This window comes from Callithrix jacchus, chromosome 1 (assembly GCF_049354715.1).
Source record: "Callithrix jacchus isolate 240 chromosome 1, calJac240_pri, whole genome shotgun sequence".
Lineage (NCBI taxonomy): Eukaryota > Metazoa > Chordata > Mammalia > Primates > Cebidae > Callithrix > Callithrix jacchus.
The window spans coordinates 11,229,551-11,252,838 of NC_133502.1; the positions used below are offsets into that span (position 1 = coordinate 11,229,551).

The 23,288-nt window shown below is 42.2% G+C and overlaps 1 protein-coding gene and 1 non-coding gene across 2 annotated transcripts in view; one reads left to right on the forward strand and one right to left on the reverse strand.

Moving 5' to 3' along the window:
• CLDN10 (claudin 10) overlaps window positions 1–23,288 on the forward strand; it is a 163,532-nt gene that overhangs the window by 71,670 nt on the left and 68,574 nt on the right. The window lies entirely within an intron of this gene.
• On the reverse strand, window positions 16,527–16,633 carry LOC118147985 (U6 spliceosomal RNA). The gene has a single exon (XR_004734721.1). It is a non-coding gene; the product is annotated as a U6 spliceosomal RNA (small nuclear RNA).

Consider the following 23,288-nt stretch of genomic DNA (forward strand, 5'->3'; position numbering starts at 1 on the left):
TCCCTGCAATGGTACTTCCTGCCTGTTGGATGCAGCCCTCTGCCTTTTCTTAGGCTCTGTCTGCATTCTTCTCTCCTCTTCTCAACTACCAAACCCCGCCTATACGATTTTGTGACTTCACTGGGCAGCTCATCCCACCAGGAAAATAAGTGCCCAATCATGTCTGAGGCATATGCCTCACTTCCAGTAGTACCTTCCCAGTGTGCTCTTTGAGATATTCATAAGTGGGGAGATGTTCCGTAGTCAAAAAGTTTGAGAAGCAATTGTTTAAACAAATTTAAATAGCTCCTTTATTGCAGGACTTTCCAGAGTCTTTGATTTCTACAGGCATCATTGGTCCTTTAAGATAAGAAGATAGTACTGTATAGGGCATTTTTCCCAAAACTGATTTGATTAAAAAGCACTACCCCTTGGGTTACTGTGCTCAGGCTGCTATTACAAAATAGCATAGGCTGGATGGCTTAAACAGCAGAGCCTTCTCACAGCTCTGGAGGCTGGGAAGTTCATGGTCAAGGGCCAACAGATTGAGTTCCTAGAGAGGGCCCTTCTCTGGGCCTGCCATATCACTGTGTGCTCATGTGCTGGAAACTGATCCAGCTCTTTTCTCTTCTTTTTATAAGGGCACTAATTCCACCGGGGGGCCCCACCCTCATGACCTCATGTTAATCTAATTATTTCCTAAAGACTCCACCTCCAAACAACATCACATTTGGGGTTAGAGTTTCAACATATGGATTTGAGGGGGACCCAAGCCTCCAGTACATGACACTTCTTTTGTTTTCCTCATTGCACCATCTGCTATTGATTTCTGTGGAATGCACCTAGGGACACACAAACTCCAGTACAGGTCTAGGTCTGAAAACAGATGACCTGGACTCAATCCCAGCTCCACCACTCCCTAGCTGTGAGACTTAGATAAGCTTCTCAATCTCCCCAGGCCTCTTTTCCAGCTGGAAAGCGAGGGTAATAGTACTGACCTCATAGAGTTGTTGTGAAGATGAAATGCTTCTATACAGAGCAATACAGGGCTGTACAGAGGAGGCACTAAAACAAAAATGTCAACTATAATTGTGAAATCTTAGTATCAATAACCAACTGTATAAATAATCTATTGTATCAGTTATTAATAAACATATTAATAGTGAATAATACTTATTATCTGGCAATTTTTAACTACTGCTGAGGCTAAATATTGAATTCTATGAAGGGATCATGGTCAAGCCTCTATTTTAGGCTCCTAGAGAGCAATATAGCCTTGAAAGAAAGTCAACAAGAAAAGCAATGGCAAGCGTGAGCCAGGAAGCAGAAGCAGTGTGGCTGGGTTGAAGGGAGAAGGGGCCACTCAGCTCAGTGCCAGGACTCTGTGCCAACCACCACAGCCCTGGCAGGAAGCAGAGCTGTGACTTTGCAAAGGACAGGCCAACCACACAAGGAGGATGGCAGGTCTGCCCATCTCCCAGCTTTGTGCAGATAGATTTGGACTCATGGTAATGTCATCTTTGAATGCGCATTGCAATTTCACATCCATATCTACCTCACCAAATAATCCTAGAATAGTGAACTTCAACACAAATGTCCCCTTTAATTTCAAAGGTTTAAGGGGTCCCTTTATGTAACAGGCAAAGGATTAGGGCCAGCTGGGAAATCCGAGTGTTTAAAACCTGTTCAACACTTTTGCAGCCAAAGAGTAAGTTGCCAAACATTTTTCTCTCAAAGGAAAACAGGCCACTGAATACTAGAAGGGGAATTCTGAAGAAAAAAAAAAATCAAAGACAAGGGACGTCTTGGGAAAATCAAATGATGTTGAACTTAAAGGTTTAAGACATTAAGATGGTAACTCAATGAATGGTAATAAATGAACATTTTTCTGTAAAAACACACACACACACACACAACAAAAAGAGAAACAATACAAGATGATTTTAAAAAGCAAACCGGCCAGGCACAGTGGCTCACGCCTATAATCCCAGCACTTTGGGAGGGTGAGGCGGGTAGATCATGAGGTCAAGAGATCAAGACCATCCTGGTCAACATGGTGAAACCCCATCTCTACTAAAAAAAAAAAAACAACACACACACACACAAAATTAGCTGGGCATGGTGGCACGTGCCTACTACTCAGGAGTAGGCAGGAGGTCCCAGCTACTCGGGAGGCTGAGGCAGGAGAATTGCCTGAACCCAGGAGGCGGAGGTTGCGGTGAGCCGAGATCGCGTCATTGCACTCCAGCCTGGGTAACAAGAGCGAAATTCCGTCTCAAAAAAAAAAATAAATAAATAAACAAACAAAAAAACAAAAAGCAAACCAAGGGAAAAAATTTACAGTCTATTAATTCTGATATGTAATAAAACAAAAACACAGATTGTTGGTTAACAGATCCTAGGAGCACTGGAAGAGTTATGGATCAGGCTCTTCCTGAGAGGTGCGAGGTCACCGTGGTGCACTAAGGAAGCACCTCTTTGGAGCTCCCAGGCAGCCTCATCTCCCAGCACAACTGTCTTGCCTTCTCACTACTGTTTCATTGAATCCTCCTGGTATCCACATGCCAAAGTCCAGATCCTCATTCGTTTAGATCCTTCTCCAGCAGCTTCACAGTAGGAAACATTCCAAAGAGAATTTCAGTTTCCAGTACAAGTACATACATAATATGTTTATGGGCAATATAGTCTATGGGCGATATATTCTTCTTTCTTTTTTTGAGACAGGGACTTGCTCAGTCACCCAGGCTGGAGTGCAGTGGTGCCATCACATCCATCTCCTGGGCACAAGTGATTCTCCCACCTCAGCCTCCTGAGTAGCTGGGACTACAGGCATGCGCCACCACACCTGGCTAATTTTTGTATTTTTAGTAGAGATGGGGTTTCGCCACGTTGGGCAGGCTGGTCTCAAACTCCTGGCCTCAATGATCCACCCATCTCAGCCTCTGAAAACGCTGGGATTACAGGCATGAGCTATCGTGCCCAGCCTATTCCTCCCCTTTATGGTTTTTAAATTGTGATAAAATTAAAATATGCACAACATAATCTTTACCACATTGACCATTTTTGAGTGTACAGCTCAGTAGTGTTAAGTACATTCACACTGTTGCACAACCGATTTCCAGAAGTTTCTTATCTTGCAAAACTGAAACTCTGCACCCATTAAAGAACTCATTTCTGCCTCTGCCACTCCCAGGCAACCACCATTCTATTTTCTGTCTCTATGAATTTGATGACTCTTGGTACCTCATAAAAGTGGAATCACACTGAATTTGTCCTTTTGTGACTGGCTTTTCACCTGGTTTAATGTCTTCAAGTTTCATCCATGTTGTAGTATGAGTCAGAACTTCCTTGTTTTTTAAGGCTGAATAACAGTTCATCGAATGGGTAGACCACATCTTGTTTATCCATTAATCCGTCCATGCCAGGAACACATTTAAAGAAGTCTGTGAAAATGCATGGAGTTGTGTGTAAAAGGGCTTTATAAGTCATGATTGGCCGCAATTATTAAGCACCCTTTTCTGATTAGCCAGTATTGAAAATAGACAGGATTGGCCAGGCATGGTGGCCTGTAATCCCAGCACTTTGGGAGGCTGAGGCAGGCAGATCACCTGAGGTCAGGAGTTCTAGACCAGCCTGGCCCATATGGTGAAACCCCGTCTCTACTAAAAGTACAAAAATTAGCAGGGCATGGTGGCAAGTGTCTGTAATCACAGCTACTTGATTACTTGATTCTCCAGGCTAAAGCAGGAGAATCATTTGAATACAGAAGAAGGAGTTTGCAGTGAGCCTAGATCACGCCACTGCACTCCAGCCTGGATGACAAGAGTAAAACTCCATCTCAAACAAGAAGAAGAAAGAAGAAGGGGGGAAGAAGGAAGAAAGAAGAAGGAAGAAGGAGAAAGGAGGAAGAAGGAAGAAGGAGGTGGAAGAAGGAAGGAGGAAGGAGGAGGAGGAAGAGGAGGAGAAAGAGGAAGAAAAAGGGGGCAGGAGAAAAAACAACAGGACTAAGTAATTTGGGTCTGCACACTGACAGGAAGATAGACAGGCGCTGGTGTAGACTGAGCCATCCAGACCTGAGCAGCCCTGCTGCCGGTGAAGGTGAAGGGTTCCCAGAAGGCCTGAGAGTCTAGGAGGGAAACTGCCTAAAGCGGTTGTCAATAGAATCGGCAGCGGGAGCCCCAACACTGACCCAGGCACTGACAAAACAAGCCTGACACTTGGGAAAAGGAATTTATCACTAGAACAAAGTTTCTTTATACCAAGGGTGTCCCATCTTTTGGCTTCTCTGGGCCACATTGGAAGAAGAATTGTCTTGGGCCACAAATAAAATACACTAACATTTATGATGGCTGATGAGCAAAAAGAAAAAAAAATCGCAATAAAATTTCATAATGTTTTAAGAAAATTTACGAATTTGTGTTGGGCCTCATTCGAAGCCGTCCTGGCCGACAGGCAGCCCGTAGGCCGTGGGTTGGACAAGCTTGCTTTATACTAAATATTCCCACCTACCTACCATTCATGTAGTCTACAAATACTTACTGACTGCCTGCTGTGTGCCAGGCACTGTTCTGAAATTTGAAAATATATCCTTGAATAAAACCCAAAAGGTCCTCATTCTCCTAGAGTCTACATTCTATTGAAGGGGAGAGACACACACTAAATAGATAAATAAATAAGGTTGAGAGGAGTGAGGTCAATAAAACAGCATTTTGCAAGTGAGTGAGGCGGGGTCTGCATAAGAATGGGAAGTTAGGGAAGGTGTCTCTGGGAGGTACCTATTTGGCCTGAGGCCTCAATGGCTCAAAGGGATTAGTTGCCCTGCAGTGATGCAGGGAGAGTGCTTCTGGCAGAGGGAAGAGCAAATGCAAAGATCAAGCCTCAAATGGGAGCCAACTTGCTACATTTGAGGCCAGTGTTTGAGTAGAGTGAGGGTGGAGTGGGAGGATGGGAGAGGCCAGTTTATGCACAGCTTGTGGCTGAGTGCAGAAGGATGTTTCAGGAACCTGCGGAGGAAGGTAAGGGAGGATGTCCCTGGCAGGTGGAGGAAGCATGCACAGAAAGAAGCACTGTTTGTTGAAGAACAGGAAGCAATTGCTATGAGCAGGGTCTAGCTTGAGTGATGATCAGTGAAGGACAAAGCCGGAGAGGTGGGTTGGGGCAAGCCTGTGAGACACCAATAAGAAGCTAAGGAAGGGATTTAAACTTTATCCAGCTAACCACCAGAAACCACTAGCGGTTTTAATTAGAGTAGTGACCTCATTTTAATTTTAAAAATAAACTTGTTGCAGGGATGGATTTGAATGGAAGGGAGACACCATTCTCCTGGGAAACCAAGAAAACTGAACTGAGCAAAAAACTGAGCAGAGAGGACATCGCATGTGAGGGATACCATGGAGGGCAGATTTTTTGGTCTTCGAAAAAAGATTTTTTTTTAATTTTTAGTTTTTTTTTGTTGTTGTTTTTCATTTGACAGAGTCTCACTCTGTCACCCAGGCTGGAGTGCAGTGGCATGATGTCAGCCACTACAACCTCCACCTCCTGAATTCAAGCAATTCTCCTGCCTCAGCCTCCCAAGTAGCTGGCATTACAGGTGCCCACCACCATGCCTAGGTAATTTTTGTATTTTGGGTACAGACGGGGTTTCACCATGTTGGCCAGGCTGATCTCAAACTTCTGACCTCAGGCAGTCCACCCATCTCAACCTCCTAAAGTGCTGGGATTACAGGTGTGAGCCACTCCTCCCAGCCAGGAGTATGGTTTAAGTGAGGGGGATGGGCACTCTCCTGGCGCATTATACTCACTCAGTAAAAGAAGTCTTTAGCAAAGATGTCCCATTTCTGGAGCATCTATCTCTTCTGATGGACATGTTCATATGGATGAATGAAAGGAATGGGAGTAAAACATAAAGTCTCAACGGGTTCCCAGTGCCCACCCAAGAAAACCGGCTTCTAATTGTTGGCTTTATCTTGTGGTAGGGTTAAATTTGCTCAAATGCTTCTTCCTGTGTAAGTGAGGAGAAATGGATTCATAGATAGAGTCTGCCTTGGACCTGTATTTTGGATATTTGCCCACTGAAAATATTTAATATATAGCTAAATATTTTGATCTCAAGACAGAAGCCAGAGATGAATATGTAGATTTTCATAGAGGTGATAATATTAATAAAAGCCACAAGAGTGATGTGTTCACCAAAGGAGAAAATGTAAAGAAAAAAAATAGAGGGTCAAACATTAAACCATGGAAAGTGGCTAATATTGAGGGTTAAGAGGCATTGCTAAAAATACAGATACAACATTCGAAAGAATGCATTTTAATATAAAATGAAAGGAAAGAATGGTGTATCAAGGGCTGTCCATAGGTTCCTCAAAAAAATTATAAACAAAACTACCATATGATTTAGAAATTCCACTTCTGGATATATACTCAAAAGAATGGAAAGCAAAGACTCAAAGAGATACTTGTACACCCATGTTTACAGCAGTACTGTTTGCAAAACCTGAAACATGGAAGAAACCCCAGTGTCCATGGATAGATTAATGGATAAATGAAATGTGACATATACATACGATGGAATATTATTTAGCCTTAAAAAGGATGAACGTTCTGACCCAAGCTACAACATAGATGAATCTTAAGGACATTTATGCTACATGAAATAGGTCAGTCACAAAAAAGCGAATGTGTATAATTCTACTTATGTAAGGCACTCAGTCAAAATTATAGCAACACACAGTAAAATGGTGGTTGCTAGGGACAAGGCGGAGGCAGAAACGGCGGGTTGTTGTTATGGGTTCCAAGTTTCAGTTTGGCAAAAGTTTAAAAGACTCCTGGAGACTCCACAGCAACGTGAATATAATTAACACTACTGAACTGTACACTTCAACATGGTTAAATAATAAATTTTATGTTACATGTTTTTTATCAGAATTTTAAGCATTGAAATAAAAAGGAGTAGTCATGGGTACTACATGGAATTACAGGAAAATATTTCCTTAAAATATTTCCTAGATTTGGACATTGAAAAGAGTTTGAGGCCAGGCGCAGTGGCTCATACCTATAATCCCAGCACTTTGGGAGGCCGAGGCGGGTGGATCACGAGGTCAAGAGATCGAGACCATCCTGGTCAGCAAGGTGAAACCCTGTCTCTACTAATAATACAAAAAAATTAACTGGGCATGGTGGTGCACGCCTGTAGTCCCAGCTACTCGGGAGGCTGAGGTAGGCGAATTACTTGAACCCAGGAGGCGGAGGTTGCAGTGAGCCGAGATCGCGCCATTGCACTCCAGTCTGGGTAACAACAGCGAAACTCCATCTCAAAAAGAAAAAAAAGAAAAGAGTTTGAAATAGAGATTGTCAACAAAGCCAGCAAAGCAAGCAAATATAATTACTGAAGAAGTATGACAAGGATATCAGAAAATGGGCTATAGTGAGGCGAATAGTGGAAGTTATGGAAGACCATATATGGACATATTTATAAACAGGAATATTCTCTTCTTTCTGCCTACCTTTTTACTTCACCCACAAATTCTCTGCAAGAAACATTAATCACATTTACTAAAATATGATATGATATTTGCATAGTCTTCAATTTTTTAATATTTTTTTAAAATTTATTTTTCCTTTTATAGAGATAATATTTCACTGTGTTGTCCAGGCTGGTCTCGAACTCCTGAGCTCAAGTGATCCTCCCACCTCAGCCTCCCAGAGTGCTGGGATTACAGTCATGAGCCATCATACCGGCCAGCTTTGCATATTCTTTAAAAGTATCCATTTGATTATCTGCATAAATCACTGTTGATTGTTAACTGGAAATTCTCACTAATTTCAAGAAGTAAAAAGAGATGTCAGATTAAAGGTGGTGGAATTTACCTTGAGGTTTAATCCTTCTCTTCCTCCCAACTCAAAAATGTTTATCTGTTGAAGGTGGCAGGAAATTGGGATAATAGCCAAAATTCACAAAAGGATCAAAGGAATATTTTTTGCCAGTAGGGAAACTTGGGTGTCTTTAAAGGTCAATATATCTTTCTATATTCATTCTTAATTCCATGAAAAGGTGTGTTCCTTGGGATAATTCTAAAACTATGTTGAGACTTTACAAGTCCCTGTGATAAGATGGTATCAGGTTCTGAGGGTCCAGAGGGAGAAAACAAGGAATTTTCTAACTAAAAATATAAAATCAGATCTTCTGGTTCTCTCTCTGGAAATTTAGCAGAACCCACTCATTTTTAAAGGCAGGTATTGTTGTAACCCCATTGTTTACCCATTGTTCAAATGCAGAGAGCCACATTCCAGGGTTGTCTTCTCACTTATAGAATGAGCACAGTTATGAGCGCTCATTCTATAAGTACTACGGTCTTTGGAAGTTGATTTTGGTTTCAGCCCAGGCCAGATCTCTTTGTGGCTTATCTGAAGGGTATTTTTGGCTCCAAGGTGGTTGTCGCAGACAGTGAAGCAAATACGACTCAAAGCTCTCATCTCTGTCAGGTCACTGCCATAAGAGGTAAAATGTACAAAGGAGGCAGTGGGCAAAGCAGACATTTGCAAAGTGAGGAATAATGCTTGAATAAACATAAAATAGACACATTTGTAATTTGGCTTGTGCCAAGACCCTATCCTTTCTGTCTTAAAGGGAGGACTAGCCAGGTGTGGTGGTTCACGCCTGTAATCCTAGCACTTTGGGAGGTGGAGGCAGGCAGACCATGAGGTCAGGAGATTGAGACTCTCCTGGCTAACACGGTGAAACCCCATCTCTAATAAAAGTACAAAAAAAAATTAGCTGGGCGTGGTGGCACACACCTGTAGTCCCAGTTACTTGGGAGGCTGAGGCAGGAGAATTGCTTGAATCAGGGAGGTTGCGGTGAGCTGAGATCACGCCACTGCCCTCCAGCCTGGGCAGCAGAGCAAGACTCTGCACTCCAGCCTGGGCAACAGAGTGAGACTAATTAATCCTTGGTAGGGTAGGATTAGGGAATTCAACCTCACTGCTTAATGCCTCTCCTTAGGAATGCCTGCAGCTGCTGATGCTCGTGTGTGTGTGTGTGTGTGTGTGTGTGTGTGTGTGTGTGTCACATGTGATGGACTAGTGGAGAGATGTTCTCATCAGCCCTGTCTCTATGAGAGACCTGCAAAATAGCTGAAGTCTAATTTCCTACCTTTCCCATGAGTCCCTTCTACCACAGCAACCTTTTCTTTCCAAACACACACTGGACTATGTTGAAGTTTTCTTCAGGACGGTCAGGCAGATCTCAAAAGAAAAGCCCAGTCAGTGCAGGAAGAACAAATGTGTAATTCTGCCCTTGAAGACGCAGGCCTCCAAAAGGAAGGGAATCTTCATGGATGTTTCTGTCCCCCTTCCGATCATTTTCATGCCCTCTGCTGCCTCTCTTCTCAAGAGACTCCCCTCTGTCTCCCTCTGGGAGAAGTTCTGCCACCTCAGACCCACCTGGTGTCTGCATACCTCAGAGATTGGATTCTTAGCCCCTCCTGATGGTGGCCCTCCTCTGCTCAAGGTGGACCTGGTCCTGCCAGTCAGGACAAAAACTGGTGAACCAAGTATGGTTTGGTCTCTCCATCAACACCATCTGATTTCTTTACTGTTATCCAACTTGGTGAGAGTTGTAGTCTAGGGTCCATCAGCCTTGTGAGAAGACTAAAGTCCCCTTTCTCCTCAAAAGGAAGGGGAGGGAAAAGAAGGGTTTCCACCTGAAAAACTCCTAAAAGTGACCTACCTTCTTTTGCCCAATCCAGCTCCCACACTGATGCATGTGCGAGGGGCTTGGGGGACAGGAAAGCTCCCAAAATACAGTTTCCCAGCAGGCCACGAGGCAGGGGGACAGGGATGAACTTAGAACCTTGGGTATTTAGATCCTTGTTTTCTCACTGTGGTCCTTGGAGGATACCATCCTGTCACATGGACTTGGAAAGTCTCAACACAGTGTTAAAATTATCCCAATAAACACAGCTTTTCATGGAAATTAGGAATAAATACAGAAAGATATACTTGCCCTTGAAAACACCCAACTTTCTTCTTTGAGAGAAAAATATTCCTTTGATCCTTTTGTGAATTTTGGCTATTATCCTAATTTCCTGCCACCTTCAACAGATAAACGTTTTTGAGTTGGAGGAAGAGCAGGGTTAAGGCTCAAGGTAAATTCCACCAATTTTATTCTGATATCTCCTTCTCCTTCTCCTTCTACTTCTACTATAATGAAAAGCATGTGGGCTTGTGAAGTAATAAACCAGGGTTTGAATCCCACATCACCCACTAAGAACACATGACTTCATGTGTGTTATTTGAACCTCTGAGTTTCAACTTCTTCATTGGTAAATATTTTTTGTTTTTATTTTGAAAGAGATAAACCTATTTCCTAGAGTGATTATAAAGATGATGTGAGGCCAGGTGCAGTGTCTCACACCCAGCACTTTGGGAGGCCAAGTCAGGGGGATCACTTAAGCCCAGGAGTTCAAGACCCCCTTGGGCAACATAATGAGACCTGCAAAAAAAAAAATTGTTTTTAAATAGCCAGGTGTGGTGTGGCACACCTGTGGTCCCAGCTACTAGGGAGGCTTGGGTGGAAGGATCACTTGGGCTCAGGAAGTGGAGGCTGCAGTAAGCCCTGATAGCACCACAGCACTCACTCCAGCCTGGGTGACAGAGCATGATCCTATTTTTAAAAAATAAATAAATACACCCCAGAACCTAAAGTGCAATTATATATATATATATATATATATATAAATACAATAAAAAATAAAGATGACATAAAATTATGTATGTAAAGCATCTGGCACACCCCAAACTAACACATATTCATTAGCTTCCTCTCCCACATCCTATCCTTCCATGCCATTCACCGGATTCCCTAAAGTTGCCTAGTATAAGGTAACCATTAATGTTCTTGTGGCCAGGTCCAACAGCCTCTTTCTGACTCTTCATCTCTTCTCTGCATTAGTGTTGTTGATAAAGCCATCTGTCTGAGAATGCTTCATCTTTGTCTTTCATGCTCTTACATTTTGGAGTCACAGAATAAGGCCAAGTACCGATTACTCCCTGCTTTGCATTCTTTCCTGTATCACATGTAACCCCTGTATTCTCAAGCTAACTACCCCAGCTGCAAGGAAAATCAAGTCCAGGACAAACCATTGTCCAAACTTACATCAAGCATCAATTAAGTGCTAGCAAGAAGGGACACAAGGTCAAAGAGGACATGGTTCTTGCCATGAAGTAAGGAAGGCAGACAGCTTCCCAAATGTATGACCAGAACCAGGATTGAAATGGACACAGTTGCCATAGAAGCAGAGAGCATGGGGAAGAGGAAGCAATATCTGGGTCATACTGGGCATCGTGGGAGACTTTCTTTTAGAGGTAAATGTGAGCTGAATCCTGAAGGATGAGTAGAAATTAACCAAATAATGAAGTAAGTGGAGGAGCCGGGGAGTCTGGTGTGTTCCAGGCTGACGCACAAAGAGCTGGGTGGCTTGGAGGAGTCATGAGGAATGGGACTGAGGAACTAGATGAGCATTGTTTCTTAGGGCTGTGTGGGTTGACGGGAGGAGTTTGAACTTTATCTGAAAATTCTAGAAAACTTTGAGGAAACCCCTGTTGGTTTGACATGATCAGATATGTGCTTTATCCATGTGGCTCTAATATGGGGCACAGCTTGGAAGATGGTGAGGCTGAAGACATCCACTGCCTAGATAATTAGGCAGTTTCTGCGGAACTCCAGGAAGAAAGGCTGAGAACTTGATGTAAGGCAGTAGCCGTGGCAGTTGGGAACGGATACTACAGATGTTAAGCTGACTGATCAGACATGAGAGATGAAGGAGATAGAGAAACCAGAGATGACTCCCAAGTTTCTGCTTTGGATAACTACTTAGACAATAACTACGATTTGTAATGTGGAAGAAAAGGCAAGTTTTGGGATATGAGACTCTGAATATGGTATTGGACTGTTAGATCTGTTTACAATGGCAAGTGCATGCAGACCAGCCGCTCCCTGTGGACTTAAAGATGGATCTATGCACTTTAACAGGAAGTTGGCTGGGAGTCAGGTCTGACATCAAGGAAAATTGAGCATAATGAGATCTTCCCTGAGATTACTTTTTTTTTTTTTTTTTTGAGACGGAGTCTTTCTCTGTCATCCAGGCTGGAGTGCAGTGGCACAATCTTGGCTCACTCCAACCTCCGCCTCCTACATTAAAGCAATTCTCCTGCCTCAGCCTCCCAAGTAGCTGACACTACAGGCATGCACCACCATGCCTGGCTAAGTTTTGTATTTTTAGTAGAGGCAGGGTTTCACCATGTTGGTCAGGCTGGACTCGAACTCCTGACCTCGTGATCTGCCCACCTCAGCCTCCGAAAGTGTTGGGATTATAAGGCTGAGCCACTGCACCCAGCTGAGATTCCTTAATTCAGAGGTGAGTGGCAGCAGTACCTGCAGGCAGTGCCAAAATTCACTAAAGAATTGTTTTGGATCTGCTTGAATGAACAGAGAAATAAGTGACTGGGTGACATAGCAAAGCAACAATAATTTTAGCTTCATAAAGATGTTAGTTGTCGGACTGAATATGAACAGATTTTTAACATCTGAAGTCAGCACTCACATAGTAAGTCATACTAAACAACTCTGCTTTTCCCTACGGTGATTCCAGTCCCCTCTAGACTCATCTCTTTCCCATGAATTCCTAGGTGACTCACTCGCTCTTCTTGATGGTCATTGGGGGTTTCCTGCCACCATCATCTTAGTCTCCACCTCTGACTTTTTACTTGTTTACTTTCTGCTTGTTTCTTCTGCCCCACTCTCAGAAATCTCTTTTGTCTTCCTCTCACACCACTGCCGCAATAGCTCCCTGACTAAAATGCACAGCTTCCACATGTGCTGGTGAAGGTTTAACAGCTGGTGGGTGGGGTGAACATGGGAAGCTGATTTGTAGTGTTTGCCATTTTCTATGGTGTAAATACTCCCACCTTGGTTGATTCTAAACTACCAACGTGTTGTCATTCACATCCCCAAATCGTCAATGGGAAAGCTCTTGAACTTTTGCAAGCAGGTTGCAGCACAGCACCGCTTCTGAGATGGCGATGAGTCACATTTAATGTGGTAGTAGTGTTCCTTCCCCTTCCCCAGAGGGAAACCCTGGAAAGATGTTGAGAATCTGGCTTCCAATGAAGAACATGTGACAAGGGAGAAAATCTGGACATTTCTGCCTTTGAGTTTTGCTTAGGCCAATCTTGCACTTTTCCATCAATCCATGCAGTCACCATCTTCCCACCTAAAGAGCACTCACCTCCTTTGAGAAGCCTGTGCTTGTGCTGACCCCTCTGAGCACACTTTAATGTTGATGAAGTCATTCCTTCCTTTGCCATTTCCAGAAGACCTTGGTATTTTGCACAAGGACTCTAGTTCTTTGTGCTAGCATCAATGAGGACTGTTTGTTTTCTGTTTTCCCAGATTAATGGTAAACGTCTTAAAGGAAAAGATCTTATCTTTATATACAAATGATTTTTGAACATTTGATTGCCTGCTTATTTATTAAGCTTTTGCTCATTTGCCTTACCATAATCTTTTCTATACCCTGCATGTTGGAATTGTTTTTATGGCTTACATATATATGTATATATAATTATATAAGACATGAATATCCTCCTTTATACACTATGAAAACTATTCTTGTAAGCACATAAAATGGCTTTGCACAATAAAGAAATCTTTTCATATTGATAATTCATAAATTCTATTGCAAGGAAATTAAAGTGAAAATTTGTTGGAGTCAGTGTCCTACTGGTTTGTTGAAGACTTACTGACTGCCTTGCTATGTGAGACAAGTTATTCAGGCCTCAGTCCTCCAAGTATTAAAAATGGCACTAAGAAAGCTTTCAGAGTGTTGGAAATGCTCTGTCAGCCGAGAAAAGTAAACCACCAGAAGTCTAATATAAAATCACTCTATGAATATAATATATCTGTCAGACATAAGAATTTTCTAGAAAATAAAATATTTTTCATTACGGGAATTATTTTTTAAAGCTCAAGAATTCTTGGGACATTTGCAGAATTAGGATTTGACAACCAGTTTTTCAAGAACTTTGTCCAATTTCTTTCATACATCTGAAACTCAGTCAGCTGTAGGAACTCAAAATAAGTAAAGTGAGATACTATAAATACAGATTAGTATCATTTACTGAAAAGTCAGTCACCAGTAAGAACTCAAAATGAGATACTATAAATACAGATTGGTATCATTTACTGAAGCCATTGTGGGATTTTTTTAGCTGAAAAAGCAACACCTGTGATAGAGTGGCAGATAACAAAGAAGGCAAGAGAGAAAACATGCTAAATCCTTGTTCTGTTAATAAACAAACACAGGTTTGAAAGTTCTAAAACAAGAAGGTCTTTCAAACCTGTGTTTGTTTATTAACAGAACAAGTGTTGAGAAACTTGAGTGATGTGAAGGAAGCTGGTTTCACACAAAAGTGTTTCTTTGTGAAAGAGTTCTCTGCAGCAGGCAGAGGTGAGAGAAGAGGGGAGGAAGGTTCTCCTTGGTGTTTCAGACCCAGGCCTATGATATAAGTAGGAAAAGTCATCTTAGATAAAGATTCTTTCTCCTTTTTGTTTTTTGTTTGTTTTCAGTTTGTGTATCTGTTTTCTATGTAAATGTGAGCAATGTGTTTGGCTAACAAGTCTAGGACGGGAGAGATGAAAGGATAGGGGGATAGCCGGTGTTTTCACTTCCTCTGAGGTAGGTGATTTCACCCAAGGACAATATCTTAGTTTGTGCCACTCGGGATGCTGTCCTGGGAATTTCCCAGGGGCCTAGGGCAGTATCAGCTGCAGCCCTGTGCCACGTCCCCCAGTCACCTGGCACTGTCTCCTCTCTGCCACCTCCACCACGCTGGCCATGTTTTCAAGCAGGCTAGAGCACTGCACTTCTGTGTCTGGGCTTAGGGCCCTGTAGGCTTCCTTAGGCAAATGGTTTGAACCTGATTGCAGAAACACCAGCTTTTCACTCACAGAAGGTGTCAAGTGTTTTGCTTTTTGTTTTCACCAGTATCTGGTACACAATAAGAGTTTACTTTTACTTGTATTTATGTATTTATTTTGAGACAGGGTCTCACTGTTGCCCAGGCTGGAGTCCAGTGGCACAGCCTTGACTCACTGCAGCCTCAGGCTCCTGGGCACAAGTGATCCTCCCACCTTAGCCTCCAGAGTAGCTGGGACCACAGGAGCATGCTACCATGCCCAGCTAATTTTTAAGTTTTTCGTGAAGCACAGAGTCTCACTAGATTGTTGCCCAGGCTGGTCTTGAACTCCTGGGCTTAAGTAATCCTCTCACCTCCACCTCCCAAAGTGCTAGGATTACAGGCATAAGCCACCATGTCCAGTCTAATAAGTGTTTTATTAACTTGAATTTGGAACTTTCCTACCATTGTAGAGTGGCCCTTAGAGTCCATTTTCAACAGCATTATTTATTACTTACTATTTATACACCCCTGTCTGGCAGGCACTGTGCTGGGCAGGAGGCACTGTGGTGAAGGAAGAATTTTACATTTTATGTAACAAGGGGCAGGATGTATTCTATGCTAAAGATACACTTATTTTCCCATTAACATAATGACAAAAAATGATTTCACTAGGGGGGTTCAAACGATAAACTCCTTCCACATCGTATTGTGCGACAGCCCTCAGGCACTCAGACACTTCCAGCCCTTTCTTCTTTCATGCCCTTCTCGCTCAACATCCTCTTCTTCTTCTCGGCTTCTGGGTGTTAAAAGCAGTAAAATCAAGTTTTTTCTCTGAAATATAAAGTTTTTTTTTAACTTAAGAAAACTAAGAAAATGAAAAGGCTGTAAAAGGGAAGACTCGGGTATCCAGAATGAGCTCTTACCATTCATTGATAAACACATATTGGATATATACTACATTAACAAGCACTGGACTAGGGTTGGCATAGGCCTTTTCTCATGGAATTTACATTGTAATCTCTGTCTATAAGCTTTAGAGGTAAACACAAAAACAAATGTAGAAAGAAATACATAATCTGACAGCTTTTCATGGGTGCCTTAAAGGAAACAGGGCGTGCTATGTGATAGAGAATCATGCCGTGAAGAGCTGGAGCCAGTTTGTATCAGCTCTCAAAAACTGATTGTTATGCTTCAGAAATCTTCTATTAGATAATAGGATATAAATATAAATAATATTCAGTTATCTAAATCTAACAGATTAATCAAATATTTATATTTATATTCTATTATCTATTATTATTTTTTTCTTTTTTCTTTTTCTTTTTTTTAAATTGCATTTTAGGTTTTGGGGTACATGTGAGGAACATGCAAGATAGTTGCATAGGTACACACGTGGCAGTGTGATTTGCTGCCTTCCTCCCCTTCACCTATATTTGGCATTTCTCCCCATGCTATCTCTGCCCAACTCCCCACGCCCTACTGACCCTCCCCTATTCCCCCCAACAGACCCCAGTGTGTAGTGCTCCCCTCCCTGTGTCCATGTGTTCTCATTGTTCAACACCCGCCTATGAGTGAGAACATTTCATTTAAAAATATGGAACGCTTCACGAATTTGTGTGTCATTCTTGTGCAGGGGCCATGCTAATCTTCTCTGTATCGTTCCAATTTTAGTATATGTGCTGCCAAAGCGAGCACCTAAATCTATTATTTTTAAGGCCGAAAGATATTACACACAAGAACAGAATGGACTGCCTTTTGTGGCATGAATGTGTCTCCTACAGGTCCTTCCCCACTGTATGAAGTGAGGCTCTGAGTCAGGCTGGGCCCTAACCAAGAGGAACTGTGGTAATTGAAAAAAGTCTTGGATTTCAGAGCTCGCCTTCTCTTTGTCCCATTCCATAGCTAACTACCTCTTGATTAGATGCATGGGGGAGGTGGCTGACATAGTTCCACCTTGGTTTGTTTGATGATGGCTTGTAGAATGCAAGCCCAGAGGAAGTACCTTGGCTAGCTTGGGAACAGAGTTTCTTTCTAGTCCTCTGCTGACCTTCTACCTATTTGGCTCCAAACTGACAGGCAGTTGGATCACTTGAGGTCAGCAGTTTGAGATCAGTCAGGCCAGCACGGTGAAACCCCATCTCTACTAAAAATACAAAAATTAACCGGGCATGGTGGTGCATGTCTGTAATCCCAGCTACTTGGGAGGCTGAAGAAGGAGAACTGCTTGAACCTAAGAGGCAGAGGTTGCAGTGAGCTGAGATTACGCCACTGCATTCCAGCCTGCGTGACAGAGCAAGACTATGTTTCAAAAAAACAAAACAAAACGAAACACAAACAAAAAACAAGGAAGATCTGCTTTATAATTTCAAAATTATATGTGTTAAAATATTTAAATAAATAATTGCTATGAATCCAAATGCATACCAGTGAAATAGTAGGAAAGAACTCCAGCTTCACAGTAATAGAATATTTCTCATCTGTATTGGTTGGCCAGTAGCCCAGATGTTTGTCCAGTATCATGACATTACAGCCTACACCTTCAGGCAGATTAAACAGTATTATAAAATATAAGAAACAGCATTCAAGTCCAACTCTTTGAGAATTTTGAGACTCATAGCTTGAGGCAGAATGGATCCACAGACAACAAGCAGCAGAAAAAGGTTTGTATTGACTGGAGGATTTGGACAAAAGACATAACTTCAAATGAATGGCTGTGTTTTGAGAGCACATTGCTTTCTGAATGCTTTCAAGCTTTTCCTATTTTAACTTCCTCTGAATGTTTTTACCAAAAATATTTACGAGGAAATGGGAAACTTAAATGATCCCCAGATAAAACCATTTCTTAAAAACTTTTAAAGCCCTATTATTAAGCAAACAAAGATTATACAGAGGTCCTGTTTCTACTGCAAGTCTCAAGGACTTCTTCAGGGCAGCAATGAAACCTGTCTGGCAGCTGTGGAAAGGGCTTTGGATCTCTGTGTGTGCGCAGGAAGGCACAGAGGGGAATCTCATCTTCTTAAGAGCTTCATCCTTTATATAAGTTTCTGAATTCTTTGCTTTATAACCCAAAAATTTGATCAGAATGTGTGTGGGAGGGGAGAGTGACTCTTACACCCAGACACATGAGATGAGCTGATAACCATGGGCAATATTTACCCATACAGAAAGCCATTCTCTAAGTTAATAGATTCCTTTCTTCCTTCCTTCCTTCCTTCCTTCCTTCCTTCCTTCCTTCCTTCCTTCCTTCCTTCCTTCCTTCCTTCCTTCCTTCCTTCTCTCCCTCCCTATCCCCCCTCCCTCCCTTCCTTCTTCCTTCCCTCCCTCCCTCCCTCCCTCCCTCCCTCCTTCCTTCCTTCCTTCCTTCCTTCCTTCCTTCCTTCCTTCCTTCCTTCCCTCCCTCCTTCCCTCCCTCCCTCCTTTCTCAGAGCAAAAGTGTTTGGTAATCAGCGTAGAGTAGATGGATACTGAGCAGCAAAAACAGCAGACTTCACTACAGTCCATTTTGGAATATCTGTGGGAGAAATTGTGGCCAAATTTTATTTTATGGACACCATGACTCTTGCCCACATGGTGTGAAGCCCACATGATGTGAAGGAGGCTTAAGACATATCTGCTGGCCACCTCCCTTAACTGTGAATGACCTGTGACATGCAGTCAGTAAGCTTTATTTCATTTTCTTAATATGATTTTCTTTTTACATTTTTGACCTCATCTATTCATGTTTCCCTTTATAGTACTTACATTTTTTTTAAGTTGGCTTAAAACCTTTTTGGAAAGAGAAAGTGAATAACCTTTTTGGAAACCTTTCTGGAAAGAGAAAGTAAATAAATCCTCCCTCCCTCCCTTCCCTCCTTACCCTCCTTTCTCCCTCCCTTCGTCCCTCCCTTCCTTCCTTTCTCTTTTTCTTTCCTTCCTTCCTTCTCTTTCTATTTTTTTCATTCTTAAATTTTTCTCTTTTCTAACTTTCTTCCTTATTCCTGATTTCCATGGCCATTTACTGGGCCCTTACTCCTGCTCTGTGCTTAGGAGCTGGCAATACAGACAAATGAGTCTGGGCGCCCACTGCCCTTGGGGAGCTCTTCCCACAGACAAACAAGGAGAGCATGTTGGGGTAGACACGCACTGAACCTAGGAATCCGGTGGTGGGAGAAGGGTGCTATCCAGGAAGGAAAGCTTATGTTTTAATTGAATACTAAAAGCTAAACAGGCTGGGCGCGGTGGCTTATGCCTGTAATCTCAGCATTTTGGGAGGCCAAGGCAGGTGAATCACCTGAGCCCTGGAGTTTGAGGCCAACCCAGTCAACATGGTGAAGCCCCGTGTTTACTAAAAATACAAAAATTAGCCATGTGTGGTGCTGGCTGCCTATAGTCCCAGCTACTCCTGGAGACTGAAGCAGGAGAATCGCTTGAAACCAGGAGGCAGAGGTTGCAGTGAGCTGAGATCACACCACTGCACTCCAGCCTGGGAGACAGAGCGAGACTCTATCTCAAAAAACAAAAGCTAAACAGAAAATTGTCAGTGAGACAAGAAGAGAATGATTGGTCAAGGCAGAGACCAAAATACATCCTATTTTTTTCCAGTTGAATTATAAATAGGAATGTTGTTAATACTCATGCTAATCTCTTCCAGGAAGAGAATGGCCATTAGAATCTTTAGCTTCGGCATTTAGATAATATGAACATATCAAATATTAAAACCAGCATTTTTAAGGCTTTATTTACTTTTATTACTACAAAGAGGTTTTAAGGCAACTTATTAAAAAATGTAAGTACTATAAAAAGAAACATGAATAGATGAGGTCAAAAATGTAAAAAGAAAATCATATTAAGAAAATGAAACAAAGCTTGCTGACTGCATGTCACAGATCATTCACAGTTAAGGGAGGTGGCCAGCAGATGTGACTTAAGCCTCCTTCACACCATGTGGGACAAGAGTCATGGTGTCCATAAGATAAAATCTGGCCACAATTTCTCCCACAGATATTCCAAAATGGACTGTAGCAGAGTCTGCTGCTCTTGCTGCTCAGCATCCATCTACTCTATGCTGATTATGAAACACTTTTGCTCTGAGGTCATCCTCTCCCCACCCACGATCTCTGTACATCGGGTGGATTTAGCTCCACTCCTACACCAAGGGTTGAGTATGTGACCCAGACGGAACCATTCAAGGCATTGCATTGCCCTGTCCACAGAGTTTGATTCAGAAGTGAGCACATGAGTGAAGCAGAGCTAATCAGAACCCTCGAACCTCTGTAAAAGAGACTCTGGACTTGCACAGGGGAAAACCTGAATCCTAGAGCTGCTGCTGCTATTTAAAGATCTCAAGAGCAAGGCTTACCTGAGAATGGGGTGAAGACAAAGAGAGATGGAGTGACAACATCTAAATCCCACTGCTCTCATTTGAGCATGGATCAAGTAGTCCTTGAAATGTACCCAGACTTTTCAATTCCATGAGCTGCCACTTCCAATTTTGCTTTCACCAGTAGGTGCTGATTTTTTGTGTGTGTGTGTGTTTTTTTTGTCCTTCACTCATATAATGACATTGTGTGATGGAACAGAAAATACTCTCAGTGAGATTATTACAGTAAACACAAAAGCGAGTTTGTAGAATTCTCTTGTGCCAAAGCAGGTCAATTGCCATTGCAAAATGCCAAAGCCGGGTGAAGTCAATTCTAAAGGGAACTCAAACACTGTAGTCCCAAATAATGAAGCTGGCTTGAGTCAAGAATGTGGATACACTTCATATTCTTCAGAAAATTCTCAATGATGGTTGTTATCTTGACCTCACACTTTATAACATGCAGGAAGAATTTTCTGACAAGACTCTGAATATTCTATGTTACAAATTAAAAGATTGAGGCTGGGTACGGTGGCTCATGCCTGTAATCTCAGCACTTTGGGAGGCCGAGACGGGCGGATCACCTGAGGTCGGGAGTTCGAGACCAGCCTGACCAACATGTAGAAACCCCATCTCTACTAAAAATACAAAATTAGCCAAACGTGGTGGCTCATGTCTGTAATCCCAGCTACTCAGAGGGCTAAGGCAGGAGAATGCTTGAACCCGGGAGGCAGAGGTTGCGTTGAGCTGAGATCATGCCATTGCCCTCCAGCCTGGGTGACAAGAGTAAAACACTGTCTCCAAAAAAAAATAAGTCTAGAACAAGAAACATCATTTCTTTGCTTTGGTTTTTTCACTTGAAAAATGGTGACAATTACATTAACTGCCACAGCGTTGTGAGGATAGAATGAGTGAATGCGTGTCAAGTGATTGGAAGCATGCCTAACACATAGCATTCAATCAGTGTTTAGTCAGCATTCTTTTATATTATCATGGCCTCACAGAGAATCTTCATAGGCAGGACCAAGATGTTACTCAAACAGTTCTGAGTCCATTTCAAGAAACCTAGAAAACTTGATGATTTAAGTCACAAAGTTCTATTAAAGATCATATCCACAATTATTTACATGAGTACATTTGCAAAACCTGGATTTATCAATTGTAATCATTAAGGAAAAAAAATCTATACATAAAAATGTGTAATTTTAGCCTGGGCGTGGTGGCTCATGCCTATAATTCAAGCACTTTCGGAGGCCAAGGAAGGTGGATAGCTTGAGGTCAGGAGTTCAAGACCAGCCTGGCCAACATGGTAAAACCCCATCTCTACTAAAAATACAAAAATTAGCTGGGTATGGTGGTGGCACACACCTGTAATTCCAGCTATTCAAGAGGCTGAGACAGAAAAATTGTTTGAACCAGGAGATGGAGGTTGCAGTGAGCTGAGATTGCACCGTTGCACTCCAGCCTGGATGACAGAGTGAGACTTTGTCTCAAAAAAAAAACAATGTCTAATTTTAGAAAGTCCAACTTTCTGATGACTGCTCTAAGACAGAGTGGCTGCAACACGGACCCTACGTAACTCAATTATGTGATCCGAGCCATAGAATATTAGCTGATGTTGGTCACAAAAATATTTTGGTTTAGAGTGTGATCCTGTGTCATCTTTCTGACAATAATTAAATAACCGAATCAATTATTGAGGCCTCTGTGAGTATGTGACAGGCATCAGTAGAGCAACATGACCTTAAGTAAATTGCTTAATCTCTCTGCACCTCAGTGTCCTGTAGGAGCGCAGTCCTGGGGATCAAAGAGCACCACACATGTCAGGGGCTTAGTATAGTGTCAGGCACATCATACAAGTTCATTAGAACTTAGTGTGTTAGTTAAGAATTGAATTTACTTGCAGATATAGAAAACACAGGTAACAGGGGCTTAAAGATCTGGGCTTTTTCTGTCACCAAACAAGAAGTGTGAAGGTTGGTGACCCTGAGCTGTCCAGAGACCTAAACAAGCAGATGGATGCGAAGTCTCTTCGACTCTCTGGGCCTTTCTCTCATGTCTGGTCACAAAAGAGCTGCTGCCACCATTGCATCCATGCTTCCTGCTTTAGGGAGGAACATACAAATCTGAGGTCTGTTCATTTTAAAAGAAAATTGGAAAGAATTGATATGGAAGTGTTTGCTACGGTTAGCTATAAGTTATATAGCAGTTTATCAGCCTAGATCTTCATAATAGCCCTGGAGGTAGGAATGGGAGGTATTATTTCTATTTTACAGATGTGGAAACTGAGGCCAGAGAGGTGAAGAAATTTTCACAATGCCATACAAGTAGTCAATAAATGGCAGACACAAATTTCTAACTCAGGCCTTGTTCAAGCTCTTCGTTCCTAACTCTCAGCAGTGCACCAAGCTGCTACAGGGGCAGGCCTTTGTTGTAGTCTCAGGGATGAATTTTAAGACAACAAATGAAAGGGTTAATGGAAGTCAATATCATTAAGTCTAAATTTAAATAATGTGCTCTAAAATACTAGGAGCATCCCAGGGTCTGGGGAAAGGGGAAAGGGAGAGGAAAGCTTAACAATTAACATTAGAAGTAAACAAGATTCAGACATGAAAATCATCCATGGAAATCATGTATGAAAATCAGATATGAAAAGCATATGAAAATCTAAAGTGCAAAGAAAGAGTTGTTCATACAATTACAACTTTATGTTTTTCTTTACAATGTTTGGGGAATATAGTGTTTGTGTGCGTGTGTGTGTGTGTGTGTGCGTGTGCGTGCATGTGGGCACGTGTGTGTTCATTCAGATGAATATGCATATGTGTGTGCTCTAGTGACTACATTCACACACCTGTTAATAGACTCCTCCATGTTAACCCTAACCCTAAACCTAATCAGAACTAATACCAGATTAATCTTTTTTTATCATTATACTTTGAGTTCTCTGGTACATGTGCAGAACGTGCAAGTTTGTTACATAGTTATATGTGTGCCATGGTGGTTTGATGCTTC